At 47.7% G+C, this 20,387-nt stretch overlaps 1 protein-coding gene across 2 annotated transcripts in view; it reads left to right on the top strand.

The window, feature by feature from the left end:
• Positions 1–19,645, top strand: part of LOC100498645 — a 94,024-nt gene extending 74,379 nt beyond the window's left edge. For both annotated transcript variants that reach the window (XR_004222184.1, XR_004222185.1), the window contains 2 exons: positions 16,699–17,031; positions 19,320–19,645. The gene's annotated coding sequence lies outside the window, so the exon portion shown is untranslated. The remainder of the gene's footprint in view (positions 1–16,698; positions 17,032–19,319) is intronic.
• The last annotated feature ends 742 nt before the right edge of the window (positions 19,646–20,387 follow it).

A 20,387-nucleotide genomic window follows, 5' to 3' on the forward strand; every position in this document is an offset into this window, starting at 1 on the left:
AGGTGAGTGGCAGTACAGTAGGTAGGTAACTCGCAGTACCGTAGGTAGGTGAGTGGCAGTACAGTAGGTAGGTGAGTGGCAGTACAGTAGGTTGGTAGGTGAGTGACAGTACCGTAGGTTGGTAGGTGAGTGACAGTACAGTAGGTAGGTGAGTGGCAGTACAGTAGGTAGGTGAGTCGCAGTACAGTAGGTAGGTGAGTGGCAGTACCGTAGGTTGGTAGGTGAGTGACAGTACAGTAGGTAGGTGAGTGACAGTACAGTAGGTAGGTGAGTGGCAGTACCATAGGTTGGTAGGTGAGTGACAGTACCGTAGGATGGTAGGTGAGTGACAGTACAGTAGGTAGGTGAGTGGCAGTACAGTAGGTAGGTGAGTCGCAGTACAGTAGGTAGGTGAGTGGCAGTACCGTAGGTTGGTAGGTGAGTGACAGTACCGTAGGATGGTAGGTGAGTGACAGTACAGTAGGTAGGTGAGTGGCAGTACAGTAGGTAGGTGAGTCGCAGTACCATAGGTAGGTGAGTGGCAGTACAGTAGGTAGGTAGGTGAGTGGCAGTACAGTAGGTAGGTAGGTGAGTGGCAGTACAGTAGGTAGGTAAGTCGCAGTACCGTAGGTAGGTGAGTGGCAGTACAGTAGGTAGGTGAGTGGCAGTACAGTAGGTAGGTAAGTGGCAGTACCGTAGGTTGGTGGGTGAGTGGCAGTACCGTAGGTTGGTAGGTGAGTGACAGTACAGTAGGTAGGTGAGTGGCAGTACAGTAGGTAGGTGAGTGGCAGTACCGTAGGTAGGTGAGTGGCAGTACAGTAGGTAGGTGAGTGGCAGTACAGTAGGTAGGTGAGTGGCAGTACCGTAGGTAGGTGAGTGGCAGTACAGTAGGTAGGTGAGTGACAGTACAGTAGGTAGGTGAGTGGCAGTACAGTAGGTAGGTGAGTGGCAGTACTGTAGGTAGGTGAGTGACAGTACAGTAGGTAGGTGAGTGGCAGTACAGTAGGTAGGTGAGTGACAGTACAGTAGGTAGGTAAGTCCCAGTACCGTAGTTTGGTAGGTGAGTGGCAGTACAGTAGGTAGGTGAGTGACAGTACAGTAGGTAGGTGAGTGGCAGTACCGTAGGTAGGTGAGTGGCAGTACAGTAGGTAGGTGAGTCGCAGTACCGTAGGTAGGTGAGTGGCAGTACAGTAGGTAGGTGAGTCGCAGTACCGTAGGTAGGTGAGTGGCAGTACAGTAGGTAGGTGAGTCGCAGTACCGTAGGTAGGTGAGTGGCAGTACAGTAGGTAGGTAAGTCGCAGTACCGTAGGTTGGTAGGTGAGTGACAGTACAGTAGGTAGGTGAGTGGCAGTACAGTAGGTAGGTGAGTGGCAGTACCGTAGGTAGGTGAGTGGCAGTACAGTAGGTAGGTGAGTGGCAGTACAGTAGGTAGGTGAGTGACAGTACAGTAGGTAGGTGAGTGTCAGTACAGTAGGTAGGTGAGTCGCAGTACAGTAGGTAGGTGAGTGACAGTACAGTAGGTAGGTGAGTGACAGTACAGTAGGTAAGTGAGTGGCAGTACAGTAGGTAGGTGAGTGGCAGTACAGTAGGTAGGTGAGTGACAGTACAGTAGGTAGGTGAGTCGCAGTACCATAGGTAGGTGAGTGGCAGTACAGTAGGTAGGTAGGTGAGTGGCAGTACACTAGGTAGGTGAGTGGCAGTACTGTAGGTAGGTGAGTGGCAGTACAGTAGGTAGGTGAGTGGCAGTACTGTAGGTTGGTAGGTGAGTGGCAGTACAGTAGGTAGGTGAGTGACAGTACAGTAGGTAGGTAAGTCACAGTACCATAGTTTGGTAGGTGAGTGGCAGTACAGTAGGTAGGTGAGTGACAGTACAGTAGGTAGGTGAGTGGCAGTACAGTAGGTAGGTGAGTGGCAGTACTGTAGGTAGGTGAGTGGCAATACAGTAGGTAGGTGAGTGGCAGTACAGTAGGTAGGTGAGTGGCAGTACAGTAGGTAGGTGAGTGGCAGTACAGTAGGTAGGTGAGTGGCAGTACTGTAGGTAGGTGAGTGACAGTACAGTAGGTAGGTGAGTGGCAGTACCGTAGGTAGGTGAGTGGCAGTACAGTAGGTAGGTGAGTGACAGTACAGTAGGTAGGTGAGTGGCAGTACAGTAGGTAGGTGAGTGGCAGTATTGTAGGTAGGTGAGTGACAGTACAGTAGGTAGGTGAGTGGCAGTACCGTAGGTAGGTGAGTGGCAGTACAGTAGGTAGGTGAGTGGCAGTACTGTAGGTTGGTAGGTGAGTGGCAGTACAGTAGGTAGGTGAGTGACAGTACAGTAGGTAGGTAAGTCACAGTACCATAGTTTGGTAGGTGAGTGGCAGTACAGTAGGTAGGTGAGTGACAGTACAGTAGGTAGGTGAGTGGCAGTACAGTAGGTAGGTGAGTGGCAGTACTGTAGGTAGGTGAGTGGCAGTACAGTAGGTAGGTGAGTGGCAGTACAGTAGGTAGGTGAGTGGCAGTACAGTAGGTAGGTGAGTGGCAGTACTGTAGGTAGGTGAGTGACAGTACAGTAGGTAGGTGAGTGGCAGTACCGTAGGTAGGTGAGTGGCAGTACAGTAGGTAGGTGAGTGGCAGTACAGTAGGTAGGTGAGTGACAGTACAGTAGGTAGGTAAGTCACATTACCGTAGTTTGGTAGGTGAGTGGCAGTACAGTAGGTAGGTGAGTGACAGTACAGTAGGTAGGTGAGTGGCAGTACAGTAGGTAGGTGAGTGGCAGTACTGTAGGTTGGTAGGTGAGTGGCAGTACAGTAGGTAGGTGAGTGACAGTACAGTAGGTAGGTAAGTCACAGTACCATAGTTTGGTAGGTGAGTGGCAGTACAGTAGGTAGGTGAGTGACAGTACAGTAGGTAGGTGAGTGGCAGTACAGTAGGTAGGTGAGTGGCAGTACTGTAGGTAGGTGAGTGGCAGTACAGTAGGTAGGTGAGTGGCAGTACAGTAGGTAGGTGAGTGGCAGTACAGTAGGTAGGTGAGTGGCAGTACTGTAGGTAGGTGAGTGACAGTACAGTAGGTAGGTGAGTGGCAGTACCGTAGGTAGGTGAGTGGCAGTACAGTAGGTAGGTGAGTGGCAGTACAGTAGGTAGGTGAGTGACAGTACAGTAGGTAGGTAAGTCACATTACCGTAGTTTGGTAGGTGAGTGGCAGTACAGTAGGTAGGTGAGTGACAGTACAGTAGGTAGGTGAGTGGCAGTACAGTAGGTAGGTGAGTGGCAGTACTGTAGGTTGGTAGGTGAGTGGCAGTACAGTAGGTAGGTGAGTGACAGTACAGTAGGTAGGAAAGTCACAGTATCGTAGTTTGGTAGGTGAGAGGCAGTACAGTAGGTAGGTGAGTGACAGTACAGTAGGTAGGTGAGTGGCAGTACTGTAGGTAGGTGAGTGGCAGTACAGTAGGTAGGTGAGTGGCAGTACAGTAGGTAGGTGAGTGGCAGTACAGTAGGTAGGTGAGTGACAGTACAGTAGGTAGGTGAGTGACAGTACAGTAGGTAGGTGAGTCGCAGTACCATAGGTAGGTGAGTGGCAGTACAGTAGGTAGGTAGGTGAGTGGCAGTACACTAGGTAGGTGAGTGGCAGTACTGTAGGTAGGTGAGTGGCAGTACAGTAGGTAGGTGAGTGGCAGTACTGTAGGTTGGTAGGTGAGTGGCAGTACAGTAGGTAGGTGAGTGACAGTACAGTAGGTAGGTAAGTCACAGTACCATAGTTTGGTAGGTGAGTGGCAGTACAGTAGGTAGGTGAGTGACAGTACAGTAGGTAGGTGAGTGGCAGTACAGTAGGTAGGTGAGTGGCAGTACAGTAGGTAGGTGAGTGGCAGTACAGTAGGTAGGTGAGTGGCAGTACAGTAGGTAGGTGAGTGGCAGTACAGTAGGTAGGTGAGTGGCAGTACTGTAGGTAGGTGAGTGACAGTACAGTAGGTAGGTGAGTGGCAGTACCGTAGGTAGGTGAGTGGCAGTACAGTAGGTAGGTGAGTGACAGTACAGTAGGTAGGTGAGTGGCAGTACAGTAGGTAGGTGAGTGGCAGTATTGTAGGTAGGTGAGTGACAGTACAGTAGGTAGGTGAGTGGCAGTACCGTAGGTAGGTGAGTGGCAGTACAGTAGGTAGGTGAGTGGCAGTACTGTAGGTTGGTAGGTGAGTGGCAGTACAGTAGGTAGGTGAGTGACAGTACAGTAGGTAGGTAAGTCACAGTACCATAGTTTGGTAGGTGAGTGGCAGTACAGTAGGTAGGTGAGTGACAGTACAGTAGGTAGGTGAGTGGCAGTACAGTAGGTAGGTGAGTGGCAGTACTGTAGGTAGGTGAGTGGCAGTACAGTAGGTAGGTGAGTGGCAGTACAGTAGGTAGGTGAGTGACAGTACAGTAGGTAGGTGAGTGGCAGTACAGTAGGTAGGTGAGTCGCAGTACCATAGGTAGGTGAGTGGCAGTACAGTAGGTAGGTAGGTGAGTGGCAGTACAGTAGGTAGGTAGGTGAGTGGCAGTACAGTAGGTAGGTAAGTCGCAGTACCGTAGGTAGGTGAGTGGCAGTACAGTAGGTAGGTGAGTGGCAGTACAGTAGGTAGGTAAGTGGCAGTACCGTAGGTTGGTGGGTGAGTGGCAGTACCGTAGGTTGGTAGGTGAGTGACAGTACAGTAGGTAGGTGAGTGGCAGTACAGTAGGTAGGTGAGTGGCAGTACCGTAGGTAGGTGAGTGGCAGTAAAGTAGGTAGGTGAGTGGCAGTACAGTAGGTAGGTGAGTGGCAGTACAGTAGGTAGGTGAGTGGCAGTACAGTAGGTAGGTGAGTGACAGTACAGTAGGTAGGTGAGTGGCAGTACAGTAGGTAGGTGAGTGGCAGTACTGTAGGTAGGTGAGTGACAGTACAGTAGGTAGGTGAGTGGCAGTACAGTAGGTAGGTGAGTGACAGTACAGTAGGTAGGTAAGTCACAGTACCATAGTTTGGTAGGTGAGTGGCAGTACAGTAGGTAGGTGAGTGACAGTACAGTAGGTAGGTGAGTGGCAGTACCGTAGGTAGGTGAGTGGCAGTACAGTAGGTAGGTGAGTCGCAGTACCGTAGGTAGGTGAGTGGCAGTACAGTAGGTAGGTGAGTCGCAGTACCGTAGGTAGGTGAGTGGCAGTACAGTAGGTAGGTGAGTCGCAGTACCGTAGGTAGGTGAGTGGCAGTACAGTAGGTAGGTAAGTCGCAGTACCGTAGGTTGGTAGGTGAGTGACAGTACAGTAGGTAGGTGAGTGGCAGTACAGTAGGTAGGTGAGTGGCAGTACCGTAGGTAGGTGAGTGGCAGTACAGTAGGTAGGTGAGTGGCAGTACAGTAGGTAGGTGAGTGACAGTACAGTAGGTAGGTGAGTGTCAGTGCAGTAGGTAGGTGAGTCGCAGTACAGTAGGTAGGTGAGTGACAGTACAGTAGGTAGGTGAGTGACAGTACAGTAGGTAAGTGAGTGGCAGTACAGTAGGTAGGTGAGTGGCAGTACAGTAGGTAGGTGAGTGACAGTACAGTAGGTAGGTGAGTCGCAGTACCATAGGTAGGTGAGTGGCAGTACAGTAGGTAGGTAGGTGAGTGGCAGTACACTAGGTAGGTGAGTGGCAGTACTGTAGGTAGGTGAGTGGCAGTACAGTAGGTAGGTGAGTGGCAGTACTGTAGGTTGGTAGGTGAGTGGCAGTACAGTAGGTAGGTGAGTGACAGTACAGTAGGTAGGTAAGTCACAGTACCATAGTTTGGTAGGTGAGTGGCAGTACAGTAGGTAGGTGAGTGACAGTACAGTAGGTAGGTGAGTGGCAGTACAGTAGGTAGGTGAGTGGCAGTACTGTAGGTAGGTGAGTGGCAGTACAGTAGGTAGGTGAGTGGCAGTACAGTAGGTAGGTGAGTGGCAGTACAGTAGGTAGGTGAGTGGCAGTACAGTAGGTAGGTGAGTGGCAGTACTGTAGGTAGGTGAGTGACAGTACAGTAGGTAGGTGAGTGGCAGTACCGTAGGTAGGTGAGTGGCAGTACAGTAGGTAGGTGAGTGACAGTACAGTAGGTAGGTGAGTGGCAGTACAGTAGGTAGGTGAGTGGCAGTATTGTAGGTAGGTGAGTGACAGTACAGTAGGTAGGTGAGTGGCAGTACCGTAGGTAGGTGAGTGGCAGTACAGTAGGTAGGTGAGTGGCAGTACTGTAGGTTGGTAGGTGAGTGGCAGTACAGTAGGTAGGTGAGTGACAGTACAGTAGGTAGGTAAGTCACAGTACCATAGTTTGGTAGGTGAGTGGCAGTACAGTAGGTAGGTGAGTGACAGTACAGTAGGTAGGTGAGTGGCAGTACAGTAGGTAGGTGAGTGGCAGTACTGTAGGTAGGTGAGTGGCAGTACAGTAGGTAGGTGAGTGGCAGTACAGTAGGTAGGTGAGTGGCAGTACAGTAGGTAGGTGAGTGGCAGTACTGTAGGTAGGTGAGTGACAGTACAGTAGGTAGGTGAGTGGCAGTACCGTAGGTAGGTGAGTGGCAGTACAGTAGGTAGGTGAGTGGCAGTACAGTAGGTAGGTGAGTGACAGTACAGTAGGTAGGTAAGTCACATTACCGTAGTTTGGTAGGTGAGTGGCAGTACAGTAGGTAGGTGAGTGACAGTACAGTAGGTAGGTGAGTGGCAGTACAGTAGGTAGGTGAGTGGCAGTACTGTAGGTTGGTAGGTGAGTGGCAGTACAGTAGGTAGGTGAGTGACAGTACAGTAGGTAGGTAAGTCACAGTATCGTAGTTTGGTAGGTGAGAGGCAGTACAGTAGGTAGGTGAGTGACAGTACAGTAGGTAGGTGAGTGGCAGTACTGTAGGTAGGTGAGTGGCAGTACAGTAGGTAGGTGAGTGGCAGTACAGTAGGTAGGTGAGTGGCAGTACAGTAGGTAGGTGAGTGACAGTACAGTAGGTAGGTGAGTGACAGTACAGTAGGTAGGTGAGTCGCAGTACCATAGGTAGGTGAGTGGCAGTACAGTAGGTAGGTAGGTGAGTGGCAGTACACTAGGTAGGTGAGTGGCAGTACTGTAGGTAGGTGAGTGGCAGTACAGTAGGTAGGTGAGTGGCAGTACTGTAGGTTGGTAGGTGAGTGGCAGTACAGTAGGTAGGTGAGTGACAGTACAGTAGGTAGGTAAGTCACAGTACCATAGTTTGGTAGGTGAGTGGCAGTACAGTAGGTAGGTGAGTGACAGTACAGTAGGTAGGTGAGTGGCAGTACAGTAGGTAGGTGAGTGGCAGTACTGTAGGTAGGTGAGTGGCAGTACAGTAGGTAGGTGAGTGGCAGTACAGTAGGTAGGTGAGTGGCAGTACAGTAGGTAGGTGAGTGGCAGTACTGTAGGTGGGTGAGTGACAGTACAGTAGGTAGGTGAGTGGCAGTACCGTAGGTAGGTGAGTGGCAGTACAGTAGGTAGGTGAGTGACAGTACAGTAGGTAGGTGAGTGGCAGTACAGTAGGTAGGTGAGTGGCAGTATTGTAGGTAGGTGAGTGACAGTACAGTAGGTAGGTGAGTGGAAGTACCGTAGGTAGGTGAGTGGCAGTACAGTAGGTAGGTGAGTGGCAGTACTGTAGGTTGGTAGGTGAGTGGCAGTACAGTAGGTAGGTGAGTGACAGTACAGTAGGTAGGTAAGTCACAGTACCATAGTTTGGTAGGTGAGTGGCAGTACAGTAGGTAGGTGAGTGACAGTACAGTAGGTAGGGTGAGTGGCAGTACAGTAGGTAGGTGAGTGGCAGTACTGTAGGTAGGTGAGTGGCAGTACAGTAGGTAGGTGAGTGGCAGTACCGTAGGTAGGTGAGTGGCAGTACAGTAGGTAGGTGAGTGGCAGTACAGTAGGTAGGTGAGTGGCAGTACTGTAGGTAGGTGAGTGACAGTACAGTAGGTAGGTGAGTGGCAGTACCGTAGGTAGGTGAGTGGCAGTACAGTAGGTAGGTGAGTGGCAGTACAGTAGGTAGGTGAGTGACAGTACAGTAGGTAGGTAAGTCACATTACCGTAGTTTGGTAGGTGAGTGGCAGTACAGTAGGTAGGTGAGTGACAGTACAGTAGGTAGGTGAGTGGCAGTACAGTAGGTAGGTGAGTGGCAGTACTGTAGGTTGGTAGGTGAGTGGCAGTACAGTAGGTAGATGAGTGACAGTACAGTAGGTAGGTAAGTCACAGTATCGTAGTTTGGTAGGTGAGAGGCAGTACAGTAGGTAGGTGAGTGACAGTACAGTAGGTAGGTGAGTGGCAGTACTGTAGGTAGGTGAGTGGCAGTACAGTAGGTAGGTGAGTGGCAGTACAGTAGGTAGGTGAGTGGCAGTACAGTAGGTAGGTGAGTGGCAGTACAGTAGGTAGGTGAGTGGCAGTACAGTAGGTAGGTGAGTGGCAGTACAGTAGGTAGGTGAGTCGCAGTACAGTAGGTAGGTGAGTGACAGTACAGTAGGTAGGTGAGTGGCAGTACAGTAGGTAGGTGAGTGACAGTACAGTAGGTAGGTGAGTGGCAGTACTGTAGGTAGGTGAGTGACAGTACAGTAGGTAGGTGAGTGGCAGTACAGTAGGTAGGTGAGTGACAGTACAGTAGGTAGGTGAGTGGCAGTACAGTAGGTAGGTGAGTGGCAGTACTGTAGGTAGGTGAGTGGCAGTACAGTAGGTAGGTGAGTGGCAGTACAGTAGGTAGGTGAGTGACAGTACCGTAGGTAGGTGAGTGGCAGTACCGTAGGTAGGTGAGTGGCAGTACAGTAGGTAGGTGAGTGGCAGTACAGTAGGTAGGTGAGTGACAGTACAGTAGGTAGGTAAGTCACAGTACCGTAGTTTGGTAGGTGAGTGGCAGTACAGTAGGTAGGTGAGTGACAGTACAGTAGGTAGGTGAGTGGCAGTACAGTAGGTAGGTGAGTGGCAGTACTGTAGGTTGGTAGGTGAGTGGCAGTACAGTAGGTAGATGAGTGACAGTACAGTAGGTAGGTAAGTCACAGTATCGTAGTTTGGTAGGTGAGTGGCAGTACAGTAGGTAGGTGAGTGACAGTACAGTAGGTAGGTGAGTGGCAGTACTGTAGGTAGGTGAGTGGCAGTACTGTAGGTAGGTGAGTGGCAGTACAGTAGGTAGGTGAGTGGCAGTACAGTAGGTAGGTGAGTGGCAGTACAGTAGGTAGGTGAGTGACAGTACAGTAGGTAGGTGAGTGGCAGTACAGTAGGTAGGTGAGTGGCAGTACAGTAGGTAGGTGAGTGACAGTACAGTAGGTAGGTGAGTGGCAGTACTGTAGGTAGGTGAGTGGCAGTACAGTAGGTAGGTGAGTGACAGTACAGTAGGTAGGTGAGTGGCAGTACTGTAGGTAGGTGAGTGGCAGTACAGTAGGTAGGTGAGTGGCAGTACAGTAGGTAGGTGAGTGGCAGTACAGTAGGTAGGTGAGTGGCAGTACAGTAGGTAGGTGAGTGGCAGTACAGTAGGTAGGTGAGTCGCAGTACAGTAGGTAGGTGAGTGACAGTACAGTAGGTAGGTGAGTGGCAGTACAGTAGGTAGGTGAGTGACAGTACAGTAGGTAGGTGAGTGGCAGTACTGTAGGTAGGTGAGTGGCAGTACAGTAGGTAGGTGAGTGGCGGTACAGTAGGTAGGTGAGTGACGGTACAGTAGGTAGGTGAGTGACAGTACAGTAGGTAGGTGAGTGGCAGTACAGTAGGTAGGTGAGTGACAGTACAGTAGGTAGGTGAGTGGCAGTACAGTAGGTAGGTGAGTGGCAGTACAGTAGGTAGGTGAGTGACAGTACAGTAGGTAGGTGAGTGGCAGTACAGTAGGTAGGTGAGTGGCAGTACAGTAGGTAGGTGAGTGGCAGTACAGTAGGTAGGTGAGTGGCAGTACAGTAGGTAGGTGAGTGGCAGTACAGTAGGTAGGTGAGTTGCAGTACAGTAGGTAGGTGAGTGACAGTACAGTAGGTAGGTGAGTGGCAGTACAGTAGGTAGGTGAGTGACAGTACAGTAGGTAGGTGAGTGGCAGTACTGTAGGTAGGTGAGTGACGGTACAGTAGGTAGGTGAGTGGCAGTACAGTAGGTAGGTGAGTGACAGTACAGTAGGTAGGTGAGTGACAGTACAGTAGGTAGGTGAGTGGCAGTACAGTAGGTAGGTGAGTGGCAGTACAGTAGGTAGGTGAGTGGCAGTACAGTAGGTAGGTGAGTGGCAGTACAGTAGGTAGGTGAGTGGCAGTACAGTAGGTAGGTGAGTGGCAGTACAGTAGGTAGGTGAGTGGCAGTACAGTAGGTAGGTGAGTGGCAGTACAGTAGGTAGGTGAGTGGCAGTACAGTAGGTAGGTGAGTGGCAGTACAGTAGGTAGGTGAGTGGCAGTACAGTAGGTAGGTGAGTGACAGTACTGTAGGTTGGTAGGTGAGTGGCAGTACTGTGCTACTCCTGCTTGGCCTGTGACAAGGCAGCACTGAGGAACTACAATAGGAATCTATAATATACGGGATTTCCCCACATACGTTCCACAGACCTTGCACAGGGGAGTCGCTTAGCTTATAGGGTGGGGGCTGGTATGTGGCTGTACTCACTAACCAGGGTATCAGGGTCAGGGATCTTGTTAAAGGAGGAGAGACTGGAGCTGAAAGAGTGAGCTAAGGCCCATGTCACATGTATTCGGAATTAGTAGTGGGGGGAGGAGCAGGTTGGGAAGGAGAGTGAGAGACAGAAATGTAACCGGGTGATGGTCAGAGAGGGAAAAGGGGAAACCAGCTGGGGGGTACCGGCTGCACCCCGCAGCCGGTACCAGCAGGAGAGACGCCGCCTGCAACCGGTACCAGCAGGAAAGGTGCCCCCCGCAGCTGGTACCAGGAGATACGCCAGAGGGGGCCGCCATCTTGTTACTTTGTTAGACCCTCTTTTGTAAGCCCCCCGCAGCTGGTACCAGCAGGAGAGACCCGCAGCCGGTACCAGCAGGAGAGATGCCCCCTTGAAAACTGTTTATTTTGACAGCGTGACTATTGGATCAGATATTCTGACCACTAATTACACTGTCATGTGACTTATTTTGTTGTTTCGCTGATTTGCACAATTTTTCTGGTTTTATTGCATTTTTATCCCTGTATTAGTGTTCCTAATCTGTTTTTAGCGTAGCTTTGCCAGGTGTAACTTTGGTGTAGAAAAATTACTTTACCTATTTTGAATTCATCAGAAAGTGTACTTTCCAAAAATATATGGTTTTCTGGGGGTCTGTGTATAGTTAGGGGGGTTACGGCACATAATACACTGACAGGGGGCTCTGTATAGTTAGGGGGGTTACGGCAAATAATACACTGACAGGGGGCTCTATATAGTTAGGGGGGTTACGGCACATAATACGTTGACAGGGGGCTCTGTATAGTTAGGGGGGGTTACTGCACATAATACACTGACAGGGGGCTCTGTATAGTTAGGGGGGTTTCAGCACATAATACACTGACAGGGGGCTCTGTATAGTTAGGGGGGGTTTCAGCACATAATACACTGACAGGGGGCTCTGTATAGTTAGGGGGGTTTCAGCACATAATACACTGACAGGGGGCTCTGTATAGTTAGGGGGGGTTATTGCACATAATACACTGACAGGGGGCTCTGTATAGTTAGGGGGGGTTACGGCACATAATACACTGACAGGGGGCTCTGTATAGTTAGGGGGGGTTACTGCACATAATACACTGACAGGGGGCTCTGTATAGTTAGGGGGGGTTACTGCACATAAAACACTGACAGGGGGCTCTGTATAGTTAGGGGGGGTTTCAGCACATAATACACTGACAGGGGGCTCTGTATAGTTAGGGGGGGTTTCAGCACATAATACACTGACAGGGGGCTCTGTATAGTTAGGGGGGGTTTCAGCACATAAAACACTGACAGGGGGCTCTGTATAGTTAGGGGGGGTTTCAGCACATAATACACTGACAGGGGGCTCTGTATAGTTAGGGGGGGTTTCAGCACATAAAACACTGACAGGGGGCTCTGTATAGTTAGGGGGGGTTTCAGCACATAATACACTGACAGGGGGCTCTGTATAGTTAGGGGGGGTTTCAGCACATAAAACACTGACAGGGGGCTCTGTATAGTTAGGGGGGGTTTCAGCACATAATACACTGACAGGGGGCTCTGTATAGTTAGGGGGGGTTTCAGCACATAATACACTGACAGGGGGCTCTGTATAGTTAGGGGGGGTTTCAGCACATAATACACTGACAGGGGGCTCTGTATAGTTAGGGGGGGTTTCAGCACATAATACACTGACAGGGGGCTCTGTATAGTTAGGGGGGGTTACTGCACATAATACACTGACAGGGGGCTCTGTATATTTAGGGGGGTTTCAGCACATAATACACTGACAGGGGGCTCTGTATAGTTAGGGGGGGTTTCAGCACATAATACACTGACAGGGGGCTCTGTATAGTTAGGGGGGGTTACTGCACATAATACACTGACAGGGGGCTCTGTATAGTTAGGGGGGGTTACTGCACATAATACACTGACAGGGGGCTCTGTATAGTTAGGGGGGGTTTCAGCACATAATACACTGACAGGGGGCTCTGTATAGTTAGGGGGGTTACGGCACATAATACGCTGACAGGGGGCTCTGTATAGTTAGGGGGGGTTACTGCACATAATACACTGACAGGGGGCTCTGTATAGTTAGGGGGGGTTACTACACATAATACGCTGACAGGGGGCTCTGTATAGTTAGGGGGGTTTCAGCACATAATACACTGACAGGGGGGCTCTGTATAGTTGGGGGGTTACGGCACATAATACACTGACAGGGGGCTCTGTATAGTTAGGGGGGGTTACGGCACATAATACACTGACAGGGGGCTCTGTATAGTTAGGGGGGGTTACTACACATAATACGCTGACAGGGGTCTCTGTATAGTTAGGGGGGTTTCAGCACATAATACACTGACAGGGGGGCTCTGTATAGTTGGGGGGTTACGGCACATAATACACTGACAGGGGGCTCTGTATAGTTAGGGGGGGTTACGGCACATAATACACTGACAGGGGGCTCTGTATAGTTAGGGGGGTTACAGCACATAATACACTGACAGGGGGCTCTGTATAGTTAGGGGGGTTTCAGCACATAATACACTGACAGGAGGCTCTGTATAGTTAGGGGGGGTTACGGCACATAATACACTGACAGGGGGCTCTGTTTAGTTAGGGGGGGTTACTGCACATAATACACTGACAGGGGGCTCTGTATAGTTAGGGGGGTTACGGCACATAATATACTGACAGGGGGCTCTGTATAGTTAGGGGGGTTTCAGCACATAATACACTGACAGGAGGCTCTGTATAGTTAGGGGGGGTTACTGCACATAATACACTGACAGGAGGCTCTGTATAGTTAGGGGGGTTACGGCACATAATACACTGACAGGGGTCTCTGTATAGTTAGGGGGGTTTCAGCACATAATACACTGACAGGAGGCTCTGTATAGTTAGGGGGGGGTTACTGCACATAATACACTGACAGGGGGCTCTTTATAGTTAGGGGGGTTACGGCACATAATACACTGACAGGGGTCTCTGTATAGTTAGGGGGGTTACAGCACATAATACACTGACAGGGGGCTCTGTATAGTTAGGGGGGGTTACGGCACATAATACGCTGACAGGGGGCTCTGTATAGTTAGGGGGGGTTACGGCACATAATACGCTGACAGGGGGCTCTGTGTACAAAAGCTGAGTTGGCAGGCGAGAAATCCATATGCGCTATTTTCATTTTGGGGTCAGTACATACCACAGATTTTGGTATATCTATGCATATTGGGCATTAAACTGTTCAGTAGCCCTTAGGTGTTCCTATTTGGGGTGACTTGCCTTTGTATGCAAGAAATTGTGTGAGATAAATGCAGCAAATTGCAACATTTTTAGGAGATTTTCTGAAATGTCATAAAAACCACTAACTTTAGGAAAGCTTTGCAGATGGGTACTTTGGTGTAGAAAGGACTCTTTACCCATGTTGGAATTGTCAGAATGTGTACTTTCCAAAAATATATGGTTTTCTGGATTTTTCTGTATAGTTTGGGGGTTACAGCACATAATACGCTGACAGGGGGCTCTGTGTGCAAAAGCTGGGTTTGCAGGCGAGAAATCCATATGCGCTATTTTCATTTTGGGGTCATTACATTCCGCAGACTTTGGTATATCTATGCATATTGGGCATCAAACTGTTCAGTAGCCCTTAGGTGTTCCTATTTGGGGTGATTTGCCTTTGTACGCAAGAAATTGTGTGAGATAAATGCGGCAAATTGCAACACCTTTAGGCGATTTTCTGAAATATCGTAAAAATCGGCAAACTTAGGAAAGCTTTATGGCTTGGTACTTTGGAGTAGAAAGACATGGGTACCCATTTCAGATTTGGGGGAATGTGTACTTTCCAAAAATATATGTCTTTCTGGGTGAGCGTACTTTTTTGTAGCATTATCCCACATAAAGGATGTAAATGTGTTGATTTTTTTAAATGACACATCATAAAGGGTTATGTTCCCATTGGGGCCCCTACATGCCACGTACTTAGGTAAACCTATACATATTGGGCATCAAACTCTTCAGTGGACCCCTGGCGTTCATATTTAGGGTGTTTTATCTTGGTACCTAATGCTATGTGGGAGATAAGATGCTGCAAAGTGGAAGCTTTGAGCGGATTTTTGGAAATGTCATCAAAATTGCTAATTTTAGAAATGCTTTGTGGCTTGGTACTTTGGAGTAGAAAGACATGGGTACCCATTATAGATTCGGGGGAATGTGTACTTTCCAAAAATATATGACTTTCTGGGGTGAGTACTTTTTACTAACTTTATCCCACATATAATGATGTAAATGTGTTGATTTTGCAGGAGCTGAAATGACAGAAATGATAGATCATATGGGGGTATGTTCACATTGGGGCCCCTAAATGCCACATACTTACGTAAACCTATACATATTGGGCATCAAACTGTTCAGTGGACCCCTGGCATTCAAATTCAGGGTGTTTTATCTTGGTACCTAATACTATGTGGGAGAGAAGGTGCTGGAAACTGGAAGCTTTGAAGGGATTTTTGGAAATGTCATCAAAATTACCAGTTTAGGAAAGCTTTGCAGCTTGGTACTTTGGAGTAGATAGACATGGGTACCCATTTTGAATTCAGGGGAATGTGTACTTTCCAAAAATATATGACTTACTGGGGTGAATGTACTTTTTTGTAGCTTTATCCCACATATAATGATGTAAATGTGTTGATTTTGCAGGAGCTGAAATGACAGAAATGATAGATCATATGGGGGTATGTTCACATTGTGGCCCCTACATGCCACATACTTAGGTAAACCTATACATATTGGGCATCAAACTGTTCAGTGGACCCCTGGCGTTCAAATTTAGGGTGTTTTATCTTGGTACCTAATGCTATGTGGGAGATAAGATGCTGCAAAATGGAAGTTTTAAGGGGATTTTTGGAAATGTCATAAAAATTGCCAGCTTTAGAAAAGCTTTATGGCTTGGTACTTTGGAGTAGAAAAACATGGGTACCCATTTTAGATTCAGAGGAATGTGTACTTTCCAAAAATATATGACTTTCTGGGGTGAATGTACTTTTTACTAGCTTTACCCCACATATAATGATGTAAATGTGTTGATTTTGCAGGAGCTGAAATGACAGAAATGATAGATCATATGGGGGTATGTTCACATTGGGGCCCCTACATGCCACATACTTAGCTAAACCTATACATATTGGGCATCAAACTGTTCAGGGGACCCCTGGCGTTCATATTTAGGGTGTTTTATTTGGTTACTTTATGACCTGTAGGAGATAAGATACTATAGACTGGAAGCTTTAAAGCGATTTTTTAAAAATGTCACAAATTTTGATAAAAACCAATAACTTTAGGAAAGCATTGTGACTTGGTAGTTTGGAGCAGACAGACAGTTGTGCCTATTCTGGATTCCCCAGAATCTGTTCTTTCCATAAATATGTAATTTTCTGGGATAAACTTTCTGTTAGTGGAAGTTTTGGCCTTGAAATCTAAAGTATGCAGCTTTGTGAAGCAGTGCTTTGGGAATTTGGTAGGGTACTGCTGGGAGTTTTTGACCTATACAAGTGAGAAATCTCCATAAAACTATATATATTTGGTATTGGCACGATCAGGGGACATGGGACTTTCCAAATCAGTTGTATTTTTGTGCATAAAATAATTTTTGTTTCTGGTATGTGTGTTTATATTATGAAAAATATGATTTTTTAAAATTTTTCAGACATTTAGAAGCCTATATCTTGTTACAGAATTGGAATTACACCAAAATTCTACCATATTTTGAAAGCTTAGTTTGTCCTGAAAAAAACAATATATTGTCTTCCTGGGTAAACTAAAAGTCCCCCCCAAAGAAAGTGAAACAGTGCAAAATGTAAAAAAACTGTCTGCCAGTAGAAGTTCCACTTTGGTCCAAAATGGCTGGCAGTGAAAGGGTTAATAGGGAACAGGCAGAGACTAGAGCAAGCAGGCAGGGGAAAGAAGAATATTGTGAGTCGCTCCCTAAGCTCAGTGACATCAGCCAAGAGCAGACTGAGCATGTGCAGTAGTTGGGCAAAAGATGGAGAGCTACTGTGGGCATCTTCAGGGGCATGGGGCTTTATTTCTATAGAGCTTTGGTGCCGTTGGGCTGGTACAGGGGCTCAAACCCCACAGCTAAACATTTCTAGCCATATTTTTTTAGGCTTTAGTTGCCCTTTAAGCTTTTCTTTATTTTTTACATCTCAGACCCAGTGGGAGTGAAAGTGAGCGACTCGCCAGTGAAAGTACTGAGGGACCAGGATGTGTTTATCCCATGTACAATCACTGGATACAGCAGCGCAGAACTGGACCTACAGCGCCTCTCTGTCCATTGGACCCTGGGATCCGGCCCAGTTTATATCTATGAAAGACGATCCCACATTCCTATCAGGCCGGGATCAGAATTAGACGTTCGGCTGATTAAAGGCAACGCTGGGCTTTCCCTGGCGCAGGTACAAATCACTGATGAGGGAGAATATACCTGCACTGTTACCTACGATAATGAGTGGGCAGAGGGGAGATCTGCTCTGGAGGTGGCAGGTAAGTGGCCCAGGGCTGCAATATAAGTATAGAGGGTAACTGCAGGGCTAGAACTACCCCTAGTTGGGGTCCATCTGTAAGGGGGGTAGGTGTGACATCACCACTGGGTGGGCGGGCAGTTGAGCACTGAGCCTTGGGTGCTTGCACTAATAGCCCCTCCACTGGGTAACTGTCAATATAAGGCCTGATTGGTTAATTGCCCTGTATGCAAAAAAGGGGCTCATTATTAAATTTAGGAAACTCTGACACCCAGGAATGTTTCCATAGATAATTAGTGCTCCATATCTCCCCTATCCACCCCCCAGGGCAATGCCAGGTCTGCCCGCCTCCCCAGGGCAATGCCAGGTCTGCCCGCCTCCTCAGGGCAATGCCAGGTCTGCCCGCCTCCTCAGGGCAATGCCAGGTCTGCCCGCCTCCTCAGGGCAATGCCAGGTCTGTCCGCCTCCTCAGGGCAATGCCAGGGACCAACCTTAATGACAGGACTGAGTGTTATCTGTGCTTCTGGGTAAATCTATGGTTTCATACATTTGTGCCTTTAAAATTCCAAAAATATGTTTTCCAGTTATTTATCTACTCAAAAGCATGAGATATGTGTGTTCTTAGGTGACAAATAATGCCCAAATAAACCCCTTTCCCCACATTTATATTTAGCTTTAGGGCCACCAGATGCTGCTGTTCCGGGCCATGAGCTTATTCAGATCCGCGGCCAGTGACCCCCCTGCAGATAAATGATATAAAGTTATATAAAGGCACATTCTGGCCCAGGGCTACTTGGTGGGAAGGAAAGTAACTCAATGTGTAAATAAATAATGAAATGTATAAAGGGAAAAACCATCCCTGAACAGAGGAGGGGGCCTGAGACACCGCTTGTCACCAACATACAATGGCGCGTTGACATCCTTACCCCAGCAGTTTCACAACAGTTCACACTTCCAGTCATGTACTTTGAAGGATTAACCCCTTCATCAATGAGAATCTTGGTACCATTGTGATTGGATCATACCTTCTTACACCTGTCAGTTTCAGCCAACCCCTAACTGAACAAGTTCAATGGAACCATTGTGATTGGATGTTTGTGACTGTACTACCATCAAGGGTTTAAATACCGGGGAATTCCCTACCAGTCATTTGAACTGAAGAAGCCACTCGGATGAGTGGTGAAACGTTTCAAGAAAAACTCAGAAAAGTCCAGTTGTTTAAGACATAATTCTACTAGATATGTGTAAAATGATAAATGGGTTGGAATCTGTTGGATCTGCTGTAGGCTTTTCTGCCCACAGGGTAAGTGCTGTTTTGCCCCTCAGTTTATACAAAGCAGTGGGGATATAGCAGAGCCAATAACCTGCCCCCAATGTCAGTGATAGAAAGGGAACCCAACTGATAAATAACTTCATTATAAATGCAGGAGAAGTGACCAATGAGAATGCTGATTCCCTGTGTCAGGCCCCTTGCTGGTACCTTACATATAGAGATAATGACGGCATTTTCCCTTCATTATATGGCACAGGAATCAGACATGGGGATAAAGGGACAGACTTGTTCAGTGCTGGGAAACTGTGCTTATTGCTCCCAACTCCAATTGCAGGAACAGAGAACAGGGAGCCGGATTTACTCACATCAGCTGGGATTCTCTTTGGGGGATTTCTTGCATTTTAATGCAGTTTTATTGGGCAATATTGCTTTAAGAATACAGCCGTGATGTTGCTGGACTACAGCTCCCAGCATGCCTCACCCTTCATTATATGTTACATTATTCTGGGATTTGTAGTCCGGCAACAGCTGAGTAACGTTTGGTTGAGCCGCGCTGTGCCGCAGGGTTTAGTTCCCCTTTAATATATATTTTATGTACATCATGGTGGATCTTTTATATATTTTATGTTTGACTTTTATATACATTCTGGCTGTGAGTGCTTTCGACTGTGCATATATATATCTATAATAATACCCATAATTCACCCTGACAAATCCAAATGTGACACACCGAGTTGGAAGATTTTTCATCTCCAGATGTTTAAAAGTTATTTTCAAGCCATTTTACATTTATAGTTACTCTGTGCTCCGTGTTATTTGTCAGGGAGAAACAGGCACATCCCATTGTATGAAAGGTGATTCAAGGTGGTTCATGTTATAAACCCAGTACTTTATGGATTATGTACATTTTAATATTAATATTATTATGTACATAATTAGAAATTACATTTCTGTAGTGTCATTTAGATAATTCCTTAAGTCTAAGTGTGTATTTCCCTTTATTGCTGTTTTCCACTTTTCCTTCTCTCCCCGTGCAGTTAAACCCAGTGCCAGCCTGGTGCCCCCCGACGTTATTATAGAGGAAGGAACAGAGAGGGGGGTTACATGCCGAGCCAGTAATTATTACCCAGAAACAATAAAGTTCCAGTGGATAAAACAACTCAGTGACACTGCATATGTTGTGCTGCGCCAAGGAGTCTCCACCAATGAGCCGCTAGAGAATGGGGACGGAACCTTCACTGTAACCAGTCAGCTGCTGTTAAATCCTTCTATGGGGGATGATGGGGGAAAGTATTCCTGTGTCATATCCCACAGATCCCTGGGAGACTCTCTGGTTCTGGATTTTACTCTCTCAGTAAAGGGTAAGTACTGCTGTAGGGTATAATAAAACTATTCCTACTGTGAATAAAAGTACCTGTAGACTGGGGGAGGGGTATGTTTCCATTTGCCCTGGGGAAGGGATTGTAGTTCCTGTTACATAATCTTTAAAAGGGGAGGGGGCATGGGGCTAAATCTCATGCTAGGGGTGGGTGTGCTGGGGAGTCTGGAGCATAAGGCCACAATATAAAGTTTTGTGACTCATGAATAAGGTGCACCCATTGGATAGCAGATCCTGTTATAGCTCCCTGTTAAAAATGGTAGGTTAGACAGAATATAACTAGCTTTGTAACGCAAGTGCAGTCTGAGCTCCACCAAGGAGATCTAGTGCGGGGTAGCTACCCTGATAGCACTCACTAAGTTTAGGAGCTTTTCAACCACTTTACTGCAGTTTTTGAGAGCTGAATTGCGGAAAGATCAAAGGGAAACAAATGCATCAGTTTAGGTCTGGGCACACTTCCAACTTATTAAAGGGCACCTATTGGTGGAAAATTGTTTCCTGCACTCCAGTTGGGGGAAACAGAACTATTTTGTGGGAAGGATGAAACATAATGGTATTGTTTTTCCCAATTAGAGTGCTGGCATGTTTAGGCTCCGCCTCTGGTGGGGGAAACAATGTTCCTCCAATGGGTGCCCTTTGATAAGTTGACTGTTCCCAGATCTAAACTGGGGAAAAAAACATGGCAGTGGTGCCAGAAATTGCACTTTGCTGACTGCACTTGACATAT

This window comes from Xenopus tropicalis, chromosome 4 (genome assembly GCF_000004195.4).
Source record: "Xenopus tropicalis strain Nigerian chromosome 4, UCB_Xtro_10.0, whole genome shotgun sequence".
NCBI lineage: Eukaryota > Metazoa > Chordata > Amphibia > Anura > Pipidae > Xenopus > Xenopus tropicalis.